The following is a 22915-nucleotide window of genomic DNA, read 5'->3' on the forward strand; positions in this document are numbered from 1 at the left end:
GCAAGGTTTCTGGAGAGGGGCCCAGGGCACGCATGGGGCTTCAGCTTTTACTGCCCTGTCCCTCCTCGAGTATCTGCTCCTCACATTCCAGAACAACACTTCTCCACTGCCCCAACTGTGGCTCAAGAAGGCCCAGGTGCTGGTCTGACCACCACTGGGGATGGAACAGCTGTGAACGTAGGCAGCGTCCACATGGTGCTAACCCTGGAGAGGTGCAGAGTACATGAGTTGTGGGACTATGGAGGTCTCAACCTAGGTTTCAAAGAATGTATTGAACAGTGTTGGGACCCAGATGAAAACCTGCCATAGAGAAATAGCTGCTAAATAGAGTCTCCACTAGAACTATGCTTACTGGAGCCCTGGGGGTGGGGCAGCCCACTCAAGAACAATAGCACGGCCAGTGTGCAATGCCAGCCTGGGAGACTTGCAGGTATGAGACTCTAACCTGTGGGAGCTACTGTGTGGGCTGAGCCCAACAAAGCCATAGGGCAGGGCTGTCCAAGGCCATGGGGCCCCACCTCCCATTCCAGTGTGCATAGAAGGTGGGACATAGAGGCAAGGAAGATTATTCTGGAGCCTTAGGATTTGATGTTGTTCACCCTATTTGGTTTTGGACTTACTTAGGGCTGGTTATCCCTTTTTTCCTTGCCTTTTTCTCCCTTCTGGAAGGAGAATGTCTGTCTTGTGTCTATCTGACCATTGTGTTTTAGAGGTAGACAGCTTGTTTGATTACACAGGCTCATGGCTGAAGAGCAAGTTGCCTTAGAATGAATTGTGCCTTGAATCTCACCCTATGATGTTGAAGATGAGACTTTGGACTTTTGAATTTGTGCTAGAACACATTAAGAGTTTTAGGGCTACTGAGATAGAATCAGTGCATTTTGTATGTAAGAGGGACATTAGTTTTGGGGAGTCAGGGGTGGAATACTATGGTTGGATTATTTCTCTTAAAGTGGGACCTTTAAGAGATGATTGGGCCATGAAGTCTACACCTTTATGAATGGATGGATTGATGTTTTTTGTGTGTGTGTGTGTGGGAGTGGGTTTGTTATACAAGGGTGAGTTTGGCTCCCTTCACTGTCTCTCTCCCCTCTCTTTCTCTCTCTCCCTCTCTCTCCCTCTCTTTGCTCTTATACCATTTTATGACATACCAAGAAGGCCCTTGTTCCATATTGCCAGCACCTTGATCTTGGCCTTCCCAGACCCCAGAACAAAAATGCATTTTTGTTCATTATAAATTGCTCAGTCTGTATTCTGCAATAACAGCACAAAAGGAACTAAGAAATGTAGTATGGACATTTGAGCAATATTTATTCTTTCAATCCTTTAACACAGGATATCTTTCCATTTATTTGTGTGTTCTTCAATTTCTTTCATCAATGTTTTATAGTTTTCAGTATACAGATCTTTCACTGTCTTGGTTAATTTACTCCTAAGTATTTTATTTTTTAATGCTATTGTAAATTGCTTTATTATTTTCTTTTTCTGATAGTTTATGGTTAGTGTATAGAAATGCTACATACTTTTATGTGTTGACTTTGTGTTCTGCAACTTTACTGAATTCATGTATTTTTTTTTTGGTGGAGTCTTTAGGGCTTTCTATATATATGATCATGTCATTTGCAAACAAATTCAATTTAACTTGTTCCTTTTCAATTTGGCTGCCTTATATTTCTTTCACTTGTCTGATTGCCCTCTCTAGTACTTCCAGTACTATATTGAGTAGAAATGGTGAGAGTGGGCATCCTTGTCTACTTCTTGATCCTAAAGAAAAAGCTTTCAATATTTGTTGAGTATGATGTTAGCTGTAATTTTGTCATATATGGCCTTTATTATGTTGAGATACATCTCTTCTACACCTAATTTGTTGAGAGTTTTTTTGTGAAGAGATGTTGAATTTTGTCAAATGCTTTTTCTGCATCCAACTCTGATTTTTCTTAATGTCAGCACTTAAAAGGACTTTTTACAACTTCAAGGGAAAGATACTTCTTTTAATGTTAAAATTACAAAGAGTTATCTTTTTTGAATTTACAGAAATTTACATTCCAAAGCTTCTAAAGAAGAGTCTCTAATACTAATACCTTTTTTTTAAAATTTAAATGTAAATAGTTATACCTGGGGACTACTATGAACTGTTAAAAGACAGTTAATATGTTCTTGAAAATTCCCAACAGAACTCAAGCTTAAACTTTTACAAATAAGCTGTTTAAGACCATTGTTCTGAAGAAAAACTTAAACTGTTAGACTTAGTGTATTCACTTTCCTTGCTCATTTAAAGTGAGATTTTGTGGTCACTCAGTGATGAAACTTTTTATCTGTATCATATTTTCTAAACATATATAGACTTCAGGAAAAGAAGTGGACACATGCTTTTATCTGAATAGTTTTAAACTAGTGAATTAGTGTTTCATTTATATAACTTTTCAAATTTAATAGTTAACAATGTATACATTGATTTTTCCCAAAATTGTTTCTAAATTTCACGTGTATTTCTTAATAAAAGGGACTTTGATTTGACGAACATGTGCTAAAACTATAACCAAACTTCACAATGAAATGTTGTTTTGGAACATTTCTTCAAAAAATTAGTTATAGCTAATTTATTAATAAATAAACGTGTCTATTATAATACATAATCAATATTAATAAATGATTATATATTTTTAGATTGTTTCTTGTCAGACTTTTCCTATATAATTTCTCCATGCAATTTCAACTAATAATTTGGAAGATAAAAGAATAAGTATTTTATCATTTCTCAGTCACTTTTAGTCCCTTCTACTTCACTTGCAGAATAAGAGGCAGCAAAGTTTTAAAAGGCCATTTCACATAGATGCAAATAGAGCTAAAATTGTAGAATATCGACACATAAAAAACAAACAGCAAATTTCAAAGACATTTTGATGACAGAAGCAAGTAGCTCTGTAGTCAACATAAATTGATGGTAAAAGAGTAATTGAGATCTTTGGTCCTTGATCATGAAAAAACACCAGACAGACCCTAGAATAAATATAGCAGAATAGAAAGCATTCAAGATACCATTCTGGAGTTCATTCTTTTGCATATCATGACCTGTTGGGAGATGCTGAAATAGAGGCATAAATCAAAGTATCAAGTAGTCACATCTGTAAAGTTTGTGGTTTGTGCAATGTACAGTCTTCTGTAACCTTAATAACCAATGTCTTTGATTTTATTTGCTGGTTATCTTTAACTTGATTGATTTTCCTATGTGCATAGAAAGGCACTTTGGTAAAGAATCCTGCCGTCAGACTTTGTTGCCTCCTTGTGTCAGTCTTTGTCATTAAATCTTTAATTTATCAAGAATAATCCAACTTTCTGCTGTTACTAGCTTATATTTTCTAACATTAAAATTAGGAGAAATACTGCCAGAGTCTCCTAAGAACTCATCTCATGTCTTCCATTCTTTTATAGGATATAAGAAATGACTATTCTGAGTTTAATATGCTTATCATAGCAAATTTGTTGAAATGATTAATGAATAATTGGGACCTCCTCAATATCATATCACTGATGCATTTTAAAGAAACAAGCAGAGATTCATTGAATGCTTGCTTTTCCCAGCAAATTGATTTGATATCAACTGTGACAGCTGAGACCACCACAGCCACAGATCCCCAAGAGAGTTCCTGTGGTAAGCGAGTATCTCCAAGACCTGTGGACTTACAACTTTTGGCCATGTCGACGTCTGACTGATTTTTTAAAAAAATTATTAATTTCATTTCTTATCTTTTGGTTGAAAGTATTAGGCTTTTTCTTTATTCTTTTAGTGTTCTTCTGAGAAATTACAAAATATAACATTGATTTATCAAAATTATTAGTGAATAATTTTGCTCCCTTCCTGGGTGAAGCAAGGAGCTTAAAACACTTAGCTTCATTTACATTCTTCCTAACCTATGTGTTATTATTTTTTATCTTGTCAATGTTTATTGAGATTTACTCACAGGTTTCCAAATTTCTTTTCTTATTATTTGTATTTTTTTTGCCTCTATATATTCCTCAACAATTATTTTCCTATTCTCTAAAAACATCCTTTACAAAGTCTTTTGGGTGCAGGTCTCTTAGTGGGGAAAACTTTCCATTAGTCATGTACCTAAAAATGTCTTCATTTTGCCTTTATTTTTGCTGGTTCCGAATTATTGGTATTACTAAATTTGATAATTGATATTTTTCATTAGTTTTAGAAAATTTGAAGCCAAAATCTCCACAACCATTGCCTGTTATCCATTCTTTATCTCCTCTTCTTCTAGATGTTGAAACTTAGAATCTCTCATGGAATTATCTTTCACATTCTTTTCTGTATTTTTTACCTTTTGTCTGAAGGTATGCTGCATTCTGGAGAGTTGCTTCTGACCTGTTTTCTGTCTCTTCACCTGTGCAATATATTGTTAATTTTGCCCATTGACTTCTTAATTTTATTTATGAATTATTCAGTTCTAGGATTTCAATTTGTTTCTTTTTCAAATCTGCTGTCACTTTTTGTAGTTGTCAGTTTCCTACTGAAATTTTACAGCTTACTTTTCTTCTCCTTGAAAATGTTAAGTATAGTTTTACTGTGTCTAACAATGCCTGTGGCTATACTGGTTATTTTTATTACGCCTTGTTCTTGCCCATGGTATGTTGCCATTTTTCAGTGTGTGCTGGACATTGTGTTTGAAAAAGTATTTGTTGAAGTAATTTAAAACTTAGGATGATATTATTTGCCTCTGAAGAGAGGTGCTAACAATCTGGATATCCTTACTCTAAGTTTCACAGCTTGAGATTTTAGGGGCCACTGAAATTTGGAGAGGGATGGAGCTGGAGGCCATTATCCTTAGCAAACTAACACAGGAACAGAACATGAGTTCTGATTGATTTTTTAAAAATCATTAATTTCCTTTCCTTTTAGTTGAAAGTGTTGGGCTCTTTCCTTGTTCTTTTAGTATTCATTTGAGAAATTACAAAATACATCATTAGTTTATCAAAACATGTGGTTAAATACCACATATTCTCACTTATAAGTGGCAGCTAAATGATGAAAACACATGGATACATAGAAAGGAACAGCAGACTGGGGCTTATTGTAGGGTGTGGAGAGTGGAAGGAGGGAGATGATCTGAAAAAATAACTAATGGGTACTAGACTTAATACCTGGGTGATGAAATAATCTGTACAACCAAACTCCATGACACAAATTTACCTATGTAACAAACCTGCACATGTACCCCTGAACTTAAAAGTTAAAAAAAAGGAAGACTGCAGACTGGGCAAGGATTGGTTTATTTTTGTTTCACCACTACTCTGAGGGCATAGCCATTTGGGGGCTCAATACTCTGTACTGGGTGGGGCCTGAAATCTGACTTTCTCCCTTAGCTCAAAAAGACTTTCAGAAGCACCTATGGGCTCTCTCTATCAGATCAGCAAATGCCCCAAGGTATCCCTTTCCCCAAGTTTTAGATTTCTGCCCTGTAATTCCTTATTATACTGACATGCTTTTGATGCTTTTAAGAAGCGGTTTAAATAACATATTTATATCAAGTTTTGTGTATTTTTTTCCCCGAGGGTAGTCTGATTTGGTTTGAACTACTTTGTCTTCTCATACCTAAAGCAGAAATCTCTTCATCTCTTTATGTCTTCCATTCTGTTTTCTTGGCTTTGCTTCTCTCTTCTCTTCTCTTGTCTTCTCTTCTCTTGTCTTCTCTTCTCGCTCTTGCTCTCGCTCTCACTCTTGCTCTCTCTCTGTCTCTGTGTATATGTGTATGTGTATATGTGTATGTGTATATGTGTGTGTGTGTGTGTGTGTGTGTGTCTAGCTTTTGCTCTCACTCTGTCTCAAAATACTTCTGCAGTGCCTTTTTTTTTTCAGAAGAAGAATATATGGAAGGTAAACACTTGATTGGTAGTTTGCTTATGTATAAAATTCTTGATTTAAAGTCACTTTATCTCAGAATTTTTAAGGCATTTTCCCACTGTTTTTAGCACTTATTGTTGCTCATGAGAAGACTAATATTATGTCTTTGGTTTGGTTGTATATACAGGAAACCTTCCTTCTCTTTTCTAGGAAAATTAGCACCAGATCAGTCCATATTATAATTCATTTAAAATGGATTATTGGGATGCTGTTTTCTGATAAGAAGAGATGATACCATGTTATGACATCTTCCAAGTTTATGCTTCACTTTCTAACACAATCATAAAGATAGTAACTTTTATAATAATATTACAAGACTTTCACCAAAGGCCTATCTTAAATCCTTTGATTGTTAAATGATGCTTCTTTGAAGATCCGTTCTTGTCATTTTTTTTTTTTTTCTGGTTGATTTTCTTCTCCTTCATCCTTAATTGACCTACCTCTGCTAATCCTCATTTAGCTAACTTTGTTGGTGACTTAAAAAGTTACCAACACTTTTATCTACTCTACGAAATCTTACATCTTTTCAAGATTTGCAATTTTACTTTGAAATAAAGTTGTGCTATGTATTTATCACACATTTATTAAAATAGGGATGGGGTATTTGAGTGAGTCAGGACTAATTTTACGAGTTCATTAATGAATACTTTTGAGGCATGACTGCTTCCCTACACAATTTCATAGCTATAAAAATTCAGATAATAGGGCATGGCTGGCAAAATTGCTGAATAGGAACAGCTGCAGTCTGCAGCTCCCAGTGAGGTCAATGCAGAAGTGAGTGATTTCTGCATTTCCATCTGAGGTACCAGGCTCATCTCATTGGGACTGGTTAAGCAGTGGGTGCAGCCCATGGAGGGTGAGCTGAAGCAGGGTGGGGCATTCCCTAACCCAGGAAGCACAAGGGGTCGGGGGACTCCCTCCCCTAGCCAAGGGAAACCGTGAGGGATGTGCTGTGAGGAAGAGTGCACTCTGGCCCAGATGCTATGCTTTTCCCATGGTCTTCACAACCCATAGACCAGGAGATTCCCTCAGGTGCCTATGCCACCAGGACCCTGGGTTTCAAGCTCAAAACAAGGCAACCTTTTGGGCAGATAGCAAGCTTGCTGCAGGAATTGTTGTGTTTGATTTTGTTTTTTGTTTTTGCATACCCCAGTGGTGCCTGGAATGCCAGCAAGACAGAACCATTCACTCCCCTGGAAAGAGGGCTGAGCCCAGGGAGCCAAGTTGTCTAGTTCAGTGGATCCCACCCCCACGGAGCCCAGAAAGCTAAGATCCACTGCCTTGAAATTCTTGCTGCCAGCACAGCAGTATGAAGTCGACCTGGGGAGCTCCAGCTTAGTGCGGGGAGGGGCATCTGCCATTACTGAGGCCTGAGTAGGTGGTTTTCCCCTCACAGTTTAAAAAAAGCCACCAGGAAGTTCAAACTGGGCGGAGCCCACCGCAGCTCGGCAGAGCCACTGTAGCCAGACTGCCTCTCTAGATTCCTCCTCTCTGGGCAGGGCATCTCTGAAAGAAAGGCAGCAGCTCCTGTGAGGGACTTATAGATAAAACTCCCATCTCCCTGAGACCGAATACCTGAGGGAAGGGGCAGCTGTGGGCACAGATTCAGCAGACTTAAACCTTCCTGCCTGCCAGCTCTGAAGAGAGCAGTGGATCTCCCAGCACAGCATTCGAGCTCTGCTAAAGGAAAGACTGCCTCCTCAAGTGGTTCCCTGACCCCCATGCCTACTGACTGGGAGACACCTCCCAGCAGAGGTTGACAGACACTGCATACAGGAGAGCTCCAGCTAGCACCTGGTAGGTGCACCTCAGGGATGAAGCTTCCAGAGGAAGGAACAGGCAGCAATCTTTGCTGTTCTGCAGCCTCCACTGGTGATACTCAGGCAAATAGGGTCTGGAGTGAACCTCCAGCAAATAGCAGCAGACCTGCAGAAGAGGGGCCTGATTGTTAGAAGGAAAACTAACAAACAGAAAGGAATAGCATCAACATCAACAAAAAGGATGTCCACACAGAAACTTCATCTAAAACTCATCAACATCAAAGACCAAAGGTAGATAAATCCACAAACATGAGGAAAAAACAGCACAAAAAGGCTGAAAATTCCAAAAACCAGAATGCCTTTTGTCCTCCAAAGGATCACAAGGATCACAACTCCTTGCCAGCAAAAACTGGATGGAGAATGAGATTGATGAATTGACACAAGTAGGCTTCAGAAGGTGGGTAATAACAAACTTCTCCTAAAGGAGGAGCTAAAGGAGCGCGTTCTAACCCAAGACAAGGAAGCTAAGAACCTTGAATAAAGGTTAGACAAATTGCTAACTAGAATAACCAGTTTAGAGAAAAACATAAATGAACTGATGGAGCTGAAAAACACAGCATGAGAACTTTGTGAAGCATACAGAAGTATCAATAGCTGAATCATTCAAGTGGAAGAAAGGATATCAGAGATTGAAGTTCAACTTAATGAAATAAAGTATGAAGACAAAATTAGAGAAAAAACAATGAAAAGGAACGAACAAAGCCTCCAAGAAATATGGGACTATATGAAAAGACCAAATCTACATTTGACTGGTGTACCTGAAAGTGACGGGGAGAATGGAACCAAGTTGGAAAACACTCTTCAGGGTATTATCCAGGAGAACTTCCCCAACCTAGGAAGACAGGCCAGCATGCAAATTCAGGAAATACAGAGAATATCACAAAGATACTCCTTGAGAACAGCAACTCCAAGTCACATAATCATCAGATTCACCAAGGTTGAAATGAAGAAAAAAATGTTAAGGGCAGCCAGAGAGAAAGGTTGGGTTACCCACAAAGGGAAGCCCATCAGACTAATAGCAGATTTCTTTGCAGAAACCCTACAAGCCAGAAGACAGTGGGGACAAATATTCAACATTCTTAAAGAAAAGAATTTTCAACGCAGAATTTCATATCCAGCCAAACTAAGCTTCATAAACAAAGGAGAAATAAAATCCTTTACAGACAAACAAATGCTGAGAGATTTTGTCATCACCAGGCCTGCCTTACAAGAGCTCCTGAAGGAATCACTATATATGGAAAGAAAACCAGTATCGGCCACGGCAAAAACAAAGCAAATTGTAAAGACCGTTGATACTATGAAGAAACTGCATCAACTAACAGGCCAAATAACCAGCTAGCATCATAGTGACAAGATCAAATTCACAAATAACAATATTAATCTTAAATGTAAATGGGCTAAATGCCACTGATCAAAAGACACAGACTGGCAAATTGGATAGAGTCAAAACCCATTGATGTGCTGTATTCAGAGACCCATCTCCTGTGCAAAGACACACATAGGCTCAAAATAAAGGAATGGAGGAAGATTTATTTACCAAGCACATGGAAAGCAAAACAAACAAACAATAACAACAAAAAACAAAAAACAGGGATTGCAATCCTAGTCTCTGATATAACAGACTTTAAACTAACAAAGATCAAAAAAGACCAAGAAGGGCATTACATAATGGTGAAGGGATCAATGCAACAAGAAGAGCTAACTATCCTCAATATATATGCAGCCATACAGGAGCACCCAGATTCGTAAAGCAAGTACTTAGAGACCTACAGAGAGACTTAGACTCCCACACAATAATAGTGGGAGATTTTAACACCCCACTGTTAATATTAGGTCAATGAGATGGAAAATTAACAAGGATATTCAGGACTTGAACTCAGCTCTGGACCAAGTGGACCTAATAGTCATCTACAGAACTCTCAATCCCAAATCAACAGAATACACATGCTTCTCAGCACCAGATAGCACTTATTCTAAAATTGACCACATAATTAGAAGTAAAACACTCCTCAGCAAATGCAAAAAACAAAACAAAACAAAAAACAGAAATTACAAAATTTTCTGAGATCACGGTGTAATCAAATTAGAACTCAGGATTAAGAAACTCACTCAAAACTGCACAAGTACATGGAACTGAACAGCCTGCTCCTGAATGACTACTGGGTGAGTAAGGGAGAAATAAATAAGAAATAATTGGTTTCTCTTTGAAACCAATGAGGACAAAGACACAACTTACCAGAATCTCTGGGACAAAGCTAAAGCAGCGTTTAGTGGGAAATTTATAGCACGAAATGCCCACAGGAGAAAGTGGGAATGATCTAAAATTGACACCCTAACATCACAATGAAAAGAACTAGAAAAGCAAGAGCAAACCAATTCAAAAGTTAGCAGAAGACAAGAAATAACTAAGACCAGAACAGAACTGAAGGAGATAGAGACATGAAAAACCCTTCTAAAAAATCAGTGAATTTAGGAGCTGTTTTTTTGAAAAGATTAACAAAATAGACTGCTAGCCAGACAAATAACGAAGAAAAGAGAGAAGAATAAAAAAGACAATAAAACACGATAAAGTGGATATCACCACTGATCCCACATAAATAAAAACTACCATCAGAGAATAGTAGAAAGACCTTTACACAAATAAACTAGAACATCTAGAAGAAATGGATACATTCCTGGAAATATACACCCTCCCAAGACTAAACCAGGAAGAAGTCAAATCCGTGAATAGACCAATAACAAGTTCTGAAATTGAGGCAGTAATTTATAACCTACCAACCAAAAAAAGCCCAGGACCGGACAGAGTCATAGCCACATTCTACAAGTTGTGCAAAGAGGAGCTGGTACCATTCCTTCGGAAATGATTCCAAACAATAAAAAAGGGAACTTCTCCCTAACTAATTTTATGAGGTCAGCATCATCCTCATACCTAGACCTGGCAGAGACACAAGAAAAAAAGAAAATTCCAGGCCAGTATCCTTGATGAACATCAATGCCAAAATCCTCAATAAAATACTGGCAAACCGAATTCAGCAGCACATCAAAAAACTTATCCACCACAATCAAGTCAGTTTCATCCCTAGGATGCAAGGCTGGTTCAACATACACAAATCAATAAACATAATCCATCACATAAACAGAACCAATGACAAAAACCACATGATTATCTCAACAGATGCAGAAAAGGCCTTCAACAAAATTCAACACCCCTTCATGCTAAAAACTCTCAATAAACTAAGTATTGCTAGAATGTGTCTCAAAATAGTAAGAGCTATTTGTGACAAACCCACAGCCAATATACTGAGTGGGCAAAAGATAGAAACATTCCTTTTGAAAACTGGCACAAGACAAGGATGTCCTCTCTCACCACTACTATTCAACATAGTATTGGAAGTTCTGGCCAGGACAATCAGGAAAGAGAAAGAAATAAAGTGTATTCAATTAGGAAAAGAGGAAGTAGGAAGTCAAATTGTCTCTCTTTGCAGATGACATAATTGTATATTTAGAAAACCCCATTGTCTCAGCCCCAAATCTCCTTAAGCTGATAAGCAACTTCAGCAAAGTCTCAGGATAAAAATCAATGCGCAAAAATCACAGTCATTCCTATACACCAATGATAGACAAACAGAGAGCCAAATCATGAGTGAACTCCCATTCACAATTGCTACAAAGAGAATGAAGCACCTGGGCATCCAACTTACAAGGGATGTGAAGGACCTCTTCAAGGAGAACTACAAACCGCTGCTCAAGGAAATAAGAGAGGACACAAACAAATGGAGAAACATTTCATGCTCATAGATAGGAAGAATCAATATCCTGAAAATGACCATATTGCCCAAAGTAATTTATAGATTCAATGCTATCACCAGCAAGCTACCATTGACTTTCTTCACAGAATTAGAAAGAAATACTTTAAATTTCATATAGAACCCAAAAAGAGCCTGTACAGCCATGACAATCCTAAGCAAAAAGAGCAAAGCTGGAGGCATCATGCTACCTGACTTCAAACTATACTACAAGGCTGCAGTAACCAAAACGGCATTGTACTTGTACCAAAGCAGATATATAGACCAATGAAAGAGGACAGAGGTCTCAGAAATAATGCCACACATCTACAACCATCTGATCTGTGACAAACCTGACAAAAACAAGCAATGGGGAAAGGATTCCATATATATATACACACACACATATATACACACATACATGTATATATGTGTGTATATGTGTGTGTGTGTGTGTGTATATATATATATATTTTTTTTTTGAGATGGAATCTTGCTGTGTTGCCCAGGCTGGAGTGCAGTGGCATGATCTCAGCTCACTGCAACCTCTGCCTCTGGGATTCAGGTGATTGTCTTACCCCAGCCTCCTGAATAGCTGAGATTACAGGTGTGGGTCACCATGCCTGGCTAAATTTTTGTATTTTTAGTAGAGACGGGGTTTTACCATGTTAGCCAGGATGGTCCTGATCTTCTGACCTTGTGATCCTCCAGCCTCAGCCTCCCAAAGTGCTGGGATTACAGGTGTGAGCCACCACATCTGTCCAGGATTTTCTATTTCATAAATGGTGTTGGGAAACCTGGCTAGCCATATGCAGAAAACTGAAACTGGATCCCTTCCTTACACCTTATACAAAAATTAACTCAAGGTGGATTAAAGACTTATACATATGACCTAAAACTATAAAATCCCTAGAAGAAAACCTAGGCAATACCATTCAGGTCATAGGCATGGGCAAAAACTTCATGACTAAAACACCAAAAGCAATGGCAACAAAAGCCAAAAGTGACAAATGAGATCTAATTAAACTAAAGAGTTTCTGCACAGCAAAAGAAAATATTATCAGAGTGAACAGGCAACCTACAGAATGGGAAAAAATGTTTGCAATCTATCCATCTGACAAAGGGCTAATATCCAGAATCTATAAGGAACTTAAACAAATTTACAAGAAAAAAAAAACCATCAAAAAGTGGGCAGAGGATATGAACAAACACTTCTCAAAATAAGACATTTATGTGGCCAAAAAATGTGAAAAAAAGCTCATCATCACTGGTCATTAGAGAAATGCAAATCAAAACCACAATGAGGTACCATCTTATGCCAGTTAGAATGGTGATCATTGAAGTCAGGAAACAACAGATGCTTGAAAGGATGTGGAGAAATAGGAACACTTTTACGCTGCTGGAATTGTAAATTAGTTCAACTGTTGTGGAAGACAGTGTGGAGATTCCTCAAGGATCTAGCACCAGAAATATATTTGACCCAGCAATTCCATTACTAGGTATATATCCAATGGATTATAAATCATTCTACTATAAAGACACATGTACACGTATGTTTACTGCAGCACTATTCACAATAGCAAAGACTTTGAACCAACCCAAATGCCCATCAATGTTAGATTCAATAAAGAAAATATGGCACATATACACCATGGAATGCTATGCAGTCATAAAAAAGGATGAGTTCATGTCCTTTCCAGGGACAAGGATGAAGCTGGAAACTATCATTCTCAGCAAATAACACAGGAATAGAAAACCAAACACCACATGTTCTCATAAGTGAGAGCAGAACAATGAGAATACCATGGACACAGGTAGGGGAACATCATACACCAGGGCCTGTTGGGGAGTGGGGGACTAGGGAATGGAGAACATTAGGAGAAATATCTAACGTAGGTGACAGGTTGATGGGTGCAGCAAACCACCATGACACGTGTATACGTATATAACAAACCTGCATGTTCTGCACATGTATCCCAGAACTTAAAGTATTTAAAAAAAAAAAAAAAAGGCAGATAATAAACCTCATAGCAAGGGCCTTATGTAACTGGTTTCCAAAGCCTCTTCCTGGAAGCCTCTAGGATATTCTTTTTATCTTTGGTGTGTTACAAAATTTTGTGGAGGTATTTCTAAATATTGGTCTTTGTCATTCATTATGCTCAGCATTTACTTATTTTAATTTGGAACTATGTGTCCTTGGCGCTGGGACATTTACCTCTTCATTCTTATCTAATTCCATCTACCTACTATCTTTTAGAGATTTTAACAAATTTCTGGTCTGCTGATGGCTTTATCTTCCTTTCCTAGTGCTGAGATAACTGTCCTCCATCTTTCTTTGCTGTTATTTTTATAGACATTTTTGAGGAAGGAGATATAAACACCTATGTGCATAGTTTGCTATGTAGAAGCAGAAGCTTCAGTCATAGTATCATTTACATTAGAAGCAGAACACTTTACTGAAAGGAAATAGCATCGTAAATCTCTATATAGCTACATATTTATCGTATTACATCTGATCTATGCCAACCCTCTATTAGTGGATATTTAGGTTACTTATGGTTCCTTAAATCATTTTTAATTTTTTCATTAATTTTTTATGTTTCCAATTTTAAAATCTCTTTTCTCTAGATACACACAAAAAATCTACAAACAAAATACTACTATAACTCAAATTTATATTTTTTCTAATTGTATATTAGAAAAATATTCCGTTTTTTTTCTGAATGTGATAATCATTTGAAGATCAATTAGGAGAGACTGACTCTTTTGAGGGCCAAATAAGAAGGAAATTCAACATAAAGAGCTTTTGACAGCCAATCTGGAGAGAAATAAATACTCAGAGATAGGTCTTCATTTTCCAGTACAATGGAAACCGAACTGAAAGAGTAGAATGGTATAACTGTTGATATGGACAGGCATGCCTGCTAAAAGCAACCAACATTTTTCCCAGCATTAGGTAGTCATCCTCAAGAGCCGTTGAAATGGGAGCAAAGAGAGACATTCTCTATTAGGAAGAGTCAATACCAAAGGTCAGTGAAAGGCCTTTTTGGCTGTCTCTTAGGCATAAGAAATTTTTAAGAATTCATAGATGGATAAAAAATGTTTTAAACAAGTGTTCCAAATCAATTATCCTAAGCAGTCTAACATTGGTCCGGTTTTTGAAGTTTTTCATCATTGATTTATATAACAGAAAGATGAGCCTAAAAGTGTATGTTGTTGTATGCTAAAGTCATGTTAGTGCAATTAGTTGGCTGCTAAATCTTTATTAATGGTGTGCCATTCAGAGCCTAGATTTTTGAAATAGAGCACCAAGGCCTATAGAAGGACCTCTCAATGGAATGTAGAGCATTGGTCCTCCAGAGAGTACCTATTTCTTTAAATGTTCCACTGCTCCAAATTAATCAGAAGTGTGGATGTTCTGAACTTCATGTTGTAGCTGAGCTTTTTCTCCTAGTAGGAGCTGTACATAATGTGTTCAAGTACAAGAAATGACCAAGATTTATTCCTTTGTGTCACAGATATCCAAAGCTGAAATGTGGTATATAAAAAAGCTTTCATTGAAAGGTGGAAATTACTATAACTCTAAATTAATAATGAAAATTATTGAAAATGCGCACAATTCCAACTTTAAAAATTTTTTTCTCTTCAACATTATTTATGGCTACTGTTCTCTTTGCGATTATGCTTATCTGTTAAGAAGTAACTTTTGGAGTCTAGTGTTTTATTCTTGAACCAGTGCAGGACTTGCCCCAAATGCTCTAATTGCAAGCACACTCAGGAATGGAAAGATCTGTAGGAATACTCTAAGGCATCCGCATCCGGCTAGGAGTCAAAAGCTATTGGCTTAGCTTCATTCTATCTCATCTGTAAAATTGGATTATTAATGTTATATCTGACTAACTGAAAGATTGTGAAGAATAAATAGAACTATGGGTATAAACATAGTATGTAAAAGCAAGATATTAATATTCTTACACATCCTTGGAAATTTATGGGATCTCATTTTGAAAAAGAGGAAGGAAATGTCTTTTTGTCCTCTCCTCTGTTGCTAGGTTATTGGGTGTATTAGTCAGCTTGGGCCGCCATAACAAGATACCATAGACTGGGCGGTTTAGAAAACAGAAATTTATTTTCTCACCGTGCTGGATGCCAGAAGTCCAAGATCAAGTTTCCAGCCAATTCAGTTTCTGGTGAGGATGCTCTTCCTGTCTTGCAGATGGCCATGTTTTTGCTGTGTCCTCACATGGCCTTTCCTCAGTGTATGCACATGGAGAAGGAAAGAGAGTGAGCTCTCTGTGTCTTTTCCTGTGAGGACACTAATCAGATCAGAGCCCTATCCTCATTTAACCTTAATTAGTTTCATACTCCAGTTACAGCCACACTGAGGGTTAGGGCTTCAACACATGAATTTTGGTGGAAAGGGGGTACACGAACATTCAGTATATAACATCAGGGAAGATTAAGTTGTCTGGCACTACAGAGTCCTCAGCTGTAGGCTCATAAATAGCAGTGCCTCAAATGACGCATCAACACAGAAAAAAGGACGGAGCACTAAAGATTTGTTTTCCAGAACTTCTCAAGTAGCTTTTCCATGAAGACTCTTCCGTTCTTGGTCAGTACTTGAAGAGAAAAAAATATTTAATTTTTGAGATGCCACTATTCTTTTCATACAATTTCTGATGTTGTCAAAACATTTTGAACTTTATCGGACTCCTGAGATGGTGGTGTGTCCCTGCAGACAGGAGAAAATAGTGATTCTGGAAGTATAGATTATTCATAAATCAAGAGGTGCTCACTTTGGAGAAGTCTGCCAACAGGTACCAGGTCTGTATGCCTGGCTTAAATTTGGAGGGCTAAAATGTCTTCTGCTTATGTTATTGACTAAAATGACTGATGTTTTTATGAAATAACCACTGAATGAAATAACCACTCCATCATGTGAGCCTCAAATGACAGAGCCATATTTTCCTGGAAAGACTATGCAACAATCTTTAAATAATTATATGTATATATATAATTTTAGGTGGAGCCTCTGAAGGCTAACAATTTACTCATATTGACAGGACATTTCTAGGGGGACAGTCAAAATAAGAAGGCCAATCTCTATTCCCTAATGGAAAATATTAGAAAATGATTATATAGAGACAATTTTTACTGTGATGTGTCATTTATTCTCCTGAGCATTTTTCTTTATGTTTTTGAAACAGAATGTTAAATGAGACTCTATCTTGGTTTTGGCTAAGGCCTCAAAGTTTGAGAACAAAACAAAATTTGCCAAGCATCTCCCTATTCCAAAGTGAGGTGCTAGACATGCCAAGGATGTGGTCATCTGGTGTGTGAAAGCACTGGGATAGGAGAAGACCAAGTGCTGGGGTTCTGAGCCATTCCAGAACCCCAGCAACTGGTCTTCTATCGCAGTGTTTTCATGGAGGAGGACAGCCCAATGTTTCGTCCTTACCTCAAGCCTGTGGGAGGCAGAACTTGACATAAAAAATTAAGGGACCTACTGGATTGACATCTTCCTCAGACTTAAGGGCTCTAAGGGTGAAAAGTCATTGGGCTGTTGTGGGGAAAAACTGCACCAGTGTAGTTTAGCACCAATGGCTGGGTAATGACGTTTCCTCAGAGCGCCAAGCAGAAGAGAGAAATATTCTTAGAACAATCCTTCAAAGGAGCTGCAAGTGATGGGCAGTGGGGGTGGGCTATGTTGACTGGATTCCAACAAGATAGTATGTATGGTGTGGGCCTCCAGAATGTTGGGGCTGAAATTAGGGCTTAAAAGAGGCCAGCAAGATATGACCTCTGTTCTGGGACATGCAATGGGAGATTTCCAGCAGAAGATATTGAATCTCTGAGAAACATACAGAGGTATCTTGTGATTAGAAACATCCACCAAGCCCAGAGCACAGCCTAAGGCCTATTCCCTGAAGGAGTCTGAAAACAAAGTGGAAACGGAGGAGCAGAGGAGCAAGGCAGGGAATTGAAGCAGGTGCTGGTGACCACTTTTGCCTTTTTTACTTCAGGCTTCCTAGGCTAGAGGGGGCTTGACCTGGGAGAAGTCTTAACTTTGAAAGGTATGTAGGGTTTGATGATTACACTGAACCACACATTTTAATTATTGAAAGAACAACTTCCTTCAGCTAAGAGTGACCTGAGAACTTGTTATTATTTGAGAGTAGCCATATAAAATTTATGGGATTTTCTTGAGATTCTAACCTTGGACAAAGGCAGAACTAGCCAAAAAAATAATGAGTTTAGTAGAATGTGTATGTGTGTGTGTCTGTATGTCTGTGTGTGTGTGTACACTGAGGGAAGTGGCAACGGATAGTAGTAGTAGAACATTTTTCATTGGTGTCCTATAACATGTTGCTTGATCAAATAAATAGCTATATATTTGTAGTGCCTGGAGAAAATTTCATCTAATGCCTATCAGGTAATCTAGTACTTATAGATAAATAATCTTTCACTAGAAACTGAATATCTTGAGTATCTGTTTAGTATCTTGTTCTCTAACCCATAATACAATGTCTGCCATATGCCCAATAAATATTTATTGGATGAGCAGCTACTTGGAGGTAGTGGAGATAGATAGTATGGCTTAAGAGCTTAGGTTCTGCATTTAGATAAACCTGGGTTCCGTCAGGCATGGTGGCTCATGCCTGTAATCCCTGCATGTTGGGAGGCTGAGGCGGGTGGATCACCTGAGGTCAGGAGTTTGAGACCAGCCTGGCCAATATGGTGAAACCCTGTCTCTACTAAAAATACAAAAAAATTAGCTGGGTGTGGTGGTGCACACCTGTAATCCCAGCTACTTGGGAGGCTGAGGCGGGGAGAATTGCTTGAACCTGGGAGGTGGAAGTTGCAGTGAGCCAAGATTGCATCACTACACTCCAGCCTGGGTGACAAAGCGAGACTCTTTGTCTCAAAAATAAAATAAAATGAAATAATAAATAAAATAAAATACATAAAATAAATAAATTAAGAAATAATAAATAAATAAATAAAAATAGATAAACCTGGATTCAAATCCTAACTCCACCATTTGCTTGCTCTGTGATTTTAGACAATTTTTAAGTGTCTTTGTGCTTCAGAGTCTTGTCTTTTACGTAGATATAATAGTAGTTTACGGAGCTTTTGCAGAAGTACATAAGATAAGGTAACTGGATATAAGCACATGGCCTGACTCATGTAGTGATCAATTTGTAGCAGTCATAACTTATGTTTATAAACTGTTGCTACATTTTACCCTTTTATAAAGAGCTTACACTCCATTCAAATATTGTCAGCTTAAGCTGAGTTTTACTCAAAAAAAACATGCTACTTTTAGGAGCCAATTAAAGTAGTTCCTTCCCTTCCTCCTTCCCTTTCTTCTTTCCCTTCCTTCTACTTTAACCATATTACCTTGAGCAAGGTATGGTGAGTTCAGAACAGATCAGGAGAAACCAGAAAGAGTTTCACAGTTTTGTGCCTCACAGTTCCCTGGGGAGAAACACAGGAACACTCAGCAGAAGCACTGCAGTCACGAGGCAGAGTGAGAGAGGGCAACTGAGGGCAAGTGCCTTTATTGTGGTTTCTGCAGGCAGGACAAGCAGGGTTAGGGTTAGCTCGGTTAGGGTTGGCTAGCATTAATAATTTCAATGAGCTGTAGGGCCTAAGGGCTGACCCTGGGGAAATTAGGCTTTGTATATAATGGCCTGGCTCCTGGGGAAGTGGTTGGAGGTGCGGACTTAATCACCTATTCAGGAAGGGTAACTGACTATCCTTTAGCCAGGGCCTCACAACTGAGTCAAGACACCAATTTAAAAACTGAGAGGGAAAGATGGCTGACTAGTCCCAGCCAGGTGGAACAGCTCTCACCAAGGGACTGAGATAATGGGCATGCTTTTAATGAATCTTCATAGGGAAGGCACCAAGAATGGATAGAGGGAAGACACAGAAGCTGGGCTGAAGTGGGAGAAAACTGAGAACGTTTTATGAGGCTACCATGCGCTGGTACTCATTTTTAGACCACAACAGCTCCAGGGTAACAGATGAGTTGAACTGGCAAGGTGCAACCTGCTCTTACCACCGAATTCTAGAATCCCAGCAGGTCAACCTCCTTGACCACTGTTAGGGACAAACTGCCCCAGAAAGCTTCTTGGTACTGCCAACACTCCCCCAAAACCCCTCTGTACTGCCCACCCCTCCCCTTAATGCACTGCAACTCTTCTCCATGCCATTCACCCTTGCCCCTAGTCTCTTTACATTTCTAAGCCCTTACCCAGGTGCTGGGGTAGAGCCAACAGACTTCACTTATCAGGCCTTGCTGCAGTAAACCCCAACTACAAGTCATCCAGACTACACAGGGGAAGGTTGTGGGAAGCACAAACAAACTACCTACACCCTCCTGTAAGTTCCTTTGTCTAGCTGCTACTGTAAATGTCACAAGGTGATATATGGCAAAGTTAACCAATAAACAGCCCCAGGGTCTCTCTCCCCCATATAAACCCCTCATTTTGTAAGCTCAGGGCTGCCTCCTCTGTCTGTAGTGGAGCAGCCGGCAGGTTCAATAAACGTATTTGCCTGACTTTGGTTCTATTTTTCCTTTCTCTCAGCTGACCTTACAACTACCATGGACACTTGAGTTGGCAGGGAGAGCTGCTTAAAGAAGTATTAGGGGCAGCAAGCCAGCTGTAGGGGCCTAATACGAGTCCTTCAGAGTTACAGCATGCAGTCCAGGAGTTGAGAACCAAGCACTGGCTCTCAACTGAGAACCCTAAAATCGCAAGATTTTAGAAGAAAATCTAAAAGAAGCCAGTTGGCTGAATTTACCTCATACCACAATCAATCCCTCAAGGTCATCAAATAGGATAACGGAGGAAAAAAAAAAAAAAATCAAAAATCAGCAATGGAGTCCAGAGGGTTTGGTGTGGGGATGTCTGGAGTGAAGCATGGCTGGGAATGGCTGTCCCCCTAGGCTTGACTTGCTCCCATAGGAGACTTCAGCCCTAGGAGAACTGTCAGACCTGATCTCTGCAGGGTGACTTTGCCCAGCAGACAGGGCTGGTCTGACCTGAGCCCTCTTTGGGGTCCCAGACTGGCTATACCTGCTTGCAGGGCAGTCTCAGGTACAATTGGAGCCCACACAGTAGCTTCTATGCTATCCAACTATGCCTGACTGGTGGAGAGCTCCAATGAGGCAGCCCCTATGGCCGTGTACCAGCCTGCCTGCTTCCTCCTCATACTGCAGCTTTCCTCAGGGCTCACAGAAACTCCCACATTGCTTTGCTTGTGTGTGTCTGCATAGGCAGTTTTTGCTTTCCTTTCCCACCCCCAGCATTAGAGAGTGTAGTCTGCCTCCCCTTTCCCTGCTGGCTACAATTGCAAACACAGCCTTGGTGGGCACAGAGTCAGCAAGCCTCACCCCCACCAGCACCTTGCCCTCATGCTAACACTGCGCAGAGAACAGGGGATCCTCCCACAGCCTGAGCAATAACTCCTGCTTGTGGGGTGCACAGAAGGCACACAGTTCTGTGCCCACCAGTGCTCCACCCCTGCACCAACACCACCTCCAGTGCCACCATGCATACAATTTGCAGCAGGGGCCCCTGCTCCCTCTCCCTACTTTCCCAGCCTCACCCCTTCCCCCTGCTGTGTTTCCTCCATCACTGTGGTGAGCACATGCAGGGAGGCAGGTACACCAGCACCTGTTAGCACTCTGCCACAGCTGCCACACCTTGGCTCCCCAAGTGCAGAAGATTTCAGACTTTGAGAAACCAGAGAACAAAGTTGGGGCCTAATACAAGTCCCTCAGAGTTAGAGCATGCAGTCCAGGAGTTGAGAACCAAGCATTGGCTCTCAACTGAGAATCTTAAAATCTCCCAGAAAAGAAGCCAGTTGTCTGAATTTACCTCATACCATAATCCCTCAAGGTCATCAAATAGGATAATGGGGAGAAAAAAAATCCAAAAACTCAGCAACCTCAAAGATTGAAGGTAGATATGTCCACAAAGGTAAGAATCAGTGCAAGAATACTGAAACCTCAAAAACCCAGAGTGCTATCTTTCCTCCAAATGACCAGATCACCTCTCCAGCAAGGGTTCTGAACTGGACTGCGAAAGCTGAAATGACAGAAATAGAATTCAGAATATGGATAGCAATGAAGATCACTGAGCTACAGAAATACACTGAAACCCAACTCAAGGAAGCTAAAAATGATAAAACAATGCAGGAGCTGACAGACAAAATAACCAGTTTAGAAAAGAAAGTAACCAACCTGATAGAGCTGAAAAACACACTACAAGAATTCCATAATGCAATTATCAGATTAATAGTAGAGTAGACCAAGCAGAGGAAAGAATCTCAGAGCTTGAAGCCTGTTTTTTTTTTGAAAAAAAATGATCAGACAAGAATAGAGAAAAAAAGAATAAAAAGAAATGAACAAAACATCTGAGAAATATAGGAATATGTAGAGAGACTGAGTCTATGACTCATTGATGTAACTGAAAGAGATGGAGCGAATGGAACCAGCTTGCAAAAAATATTTCAGGATATCATCCACGAGATCTTCCCTAACATAGCTAGAGAGGCCAATGTTCAAATTCAGGAAATACAGAAAACCTCAGTAGGATATTTCATGAGACGATCATCCCCAAGATGCATACCGGATGCATCAGGTTTTCCAAGGACAAAATAAAAGAAAAAATGTTAAAGTCAGCTAGAGAGAAAGGTCAAGTCATCTACAAAGAGAAGCTCATCAGACTAAGAGCAGACCTCCCAACCAAAAACCTTACCAGCCAGAAGAGATTGGGGGCCAGTATTCAACATTCTTGAGAAAAGTAATTTCAACCCATTAATATCTGGTCAAACTAACCTTTGTAAGTGAAGGAGAAATAAGATCCTTTTCAGACAAGCAAATGCTGAGGGAATTCATTGCTATGAGACCTGTCTTACGAGAGCTCCTGAAGAAACCAATACATATGGAAAGGAAGGACCAGCCACTGCAAAAACACACTGAAGTACACAAATGCAATCACATAAATGAGTCTGCAAAATAGCTAACACCGTGAAGACAGGATCAAATCCACACATATCAATACTAACCTTGAATATAAATGGGCTAAATGACCTAATTAAAAGACACAGTGAAAGCTGGACAAAGAACCAAGACCCACTGGTATGCTGTCTTCAAGAGGCCCATCTCACATGCAATGACACTCAGATGCTCAAAATAAAAGAATGAAGAAAAATTACCAAGCAAATGGAAAACAGAAAAAAAGCAGGGGTTGCAATCCTGGTTTCTAACAAAACTCCTTAGACCAACAAAAATCAAAAAAGACAAAGACATTACATAATAGTCAATGTAAATTCAGTTTATTGAATTATTGTAAATGATTAATTCAATAAGAAGACCTAACTATCCT

Source organism: Papio anubis, chromosome 7 (genome assembly GCF_008728515.1).
Source record: "Papio anubis isolate 15944 chromosome 7, Panubis1.0, whole genome shotgun sequence".
Taxonomy (NCBI): Eukaryota; Metazoa; Chordata; class Mammalia; order Primates; family Cercopithecidae; genus Papio; species Papio anubis.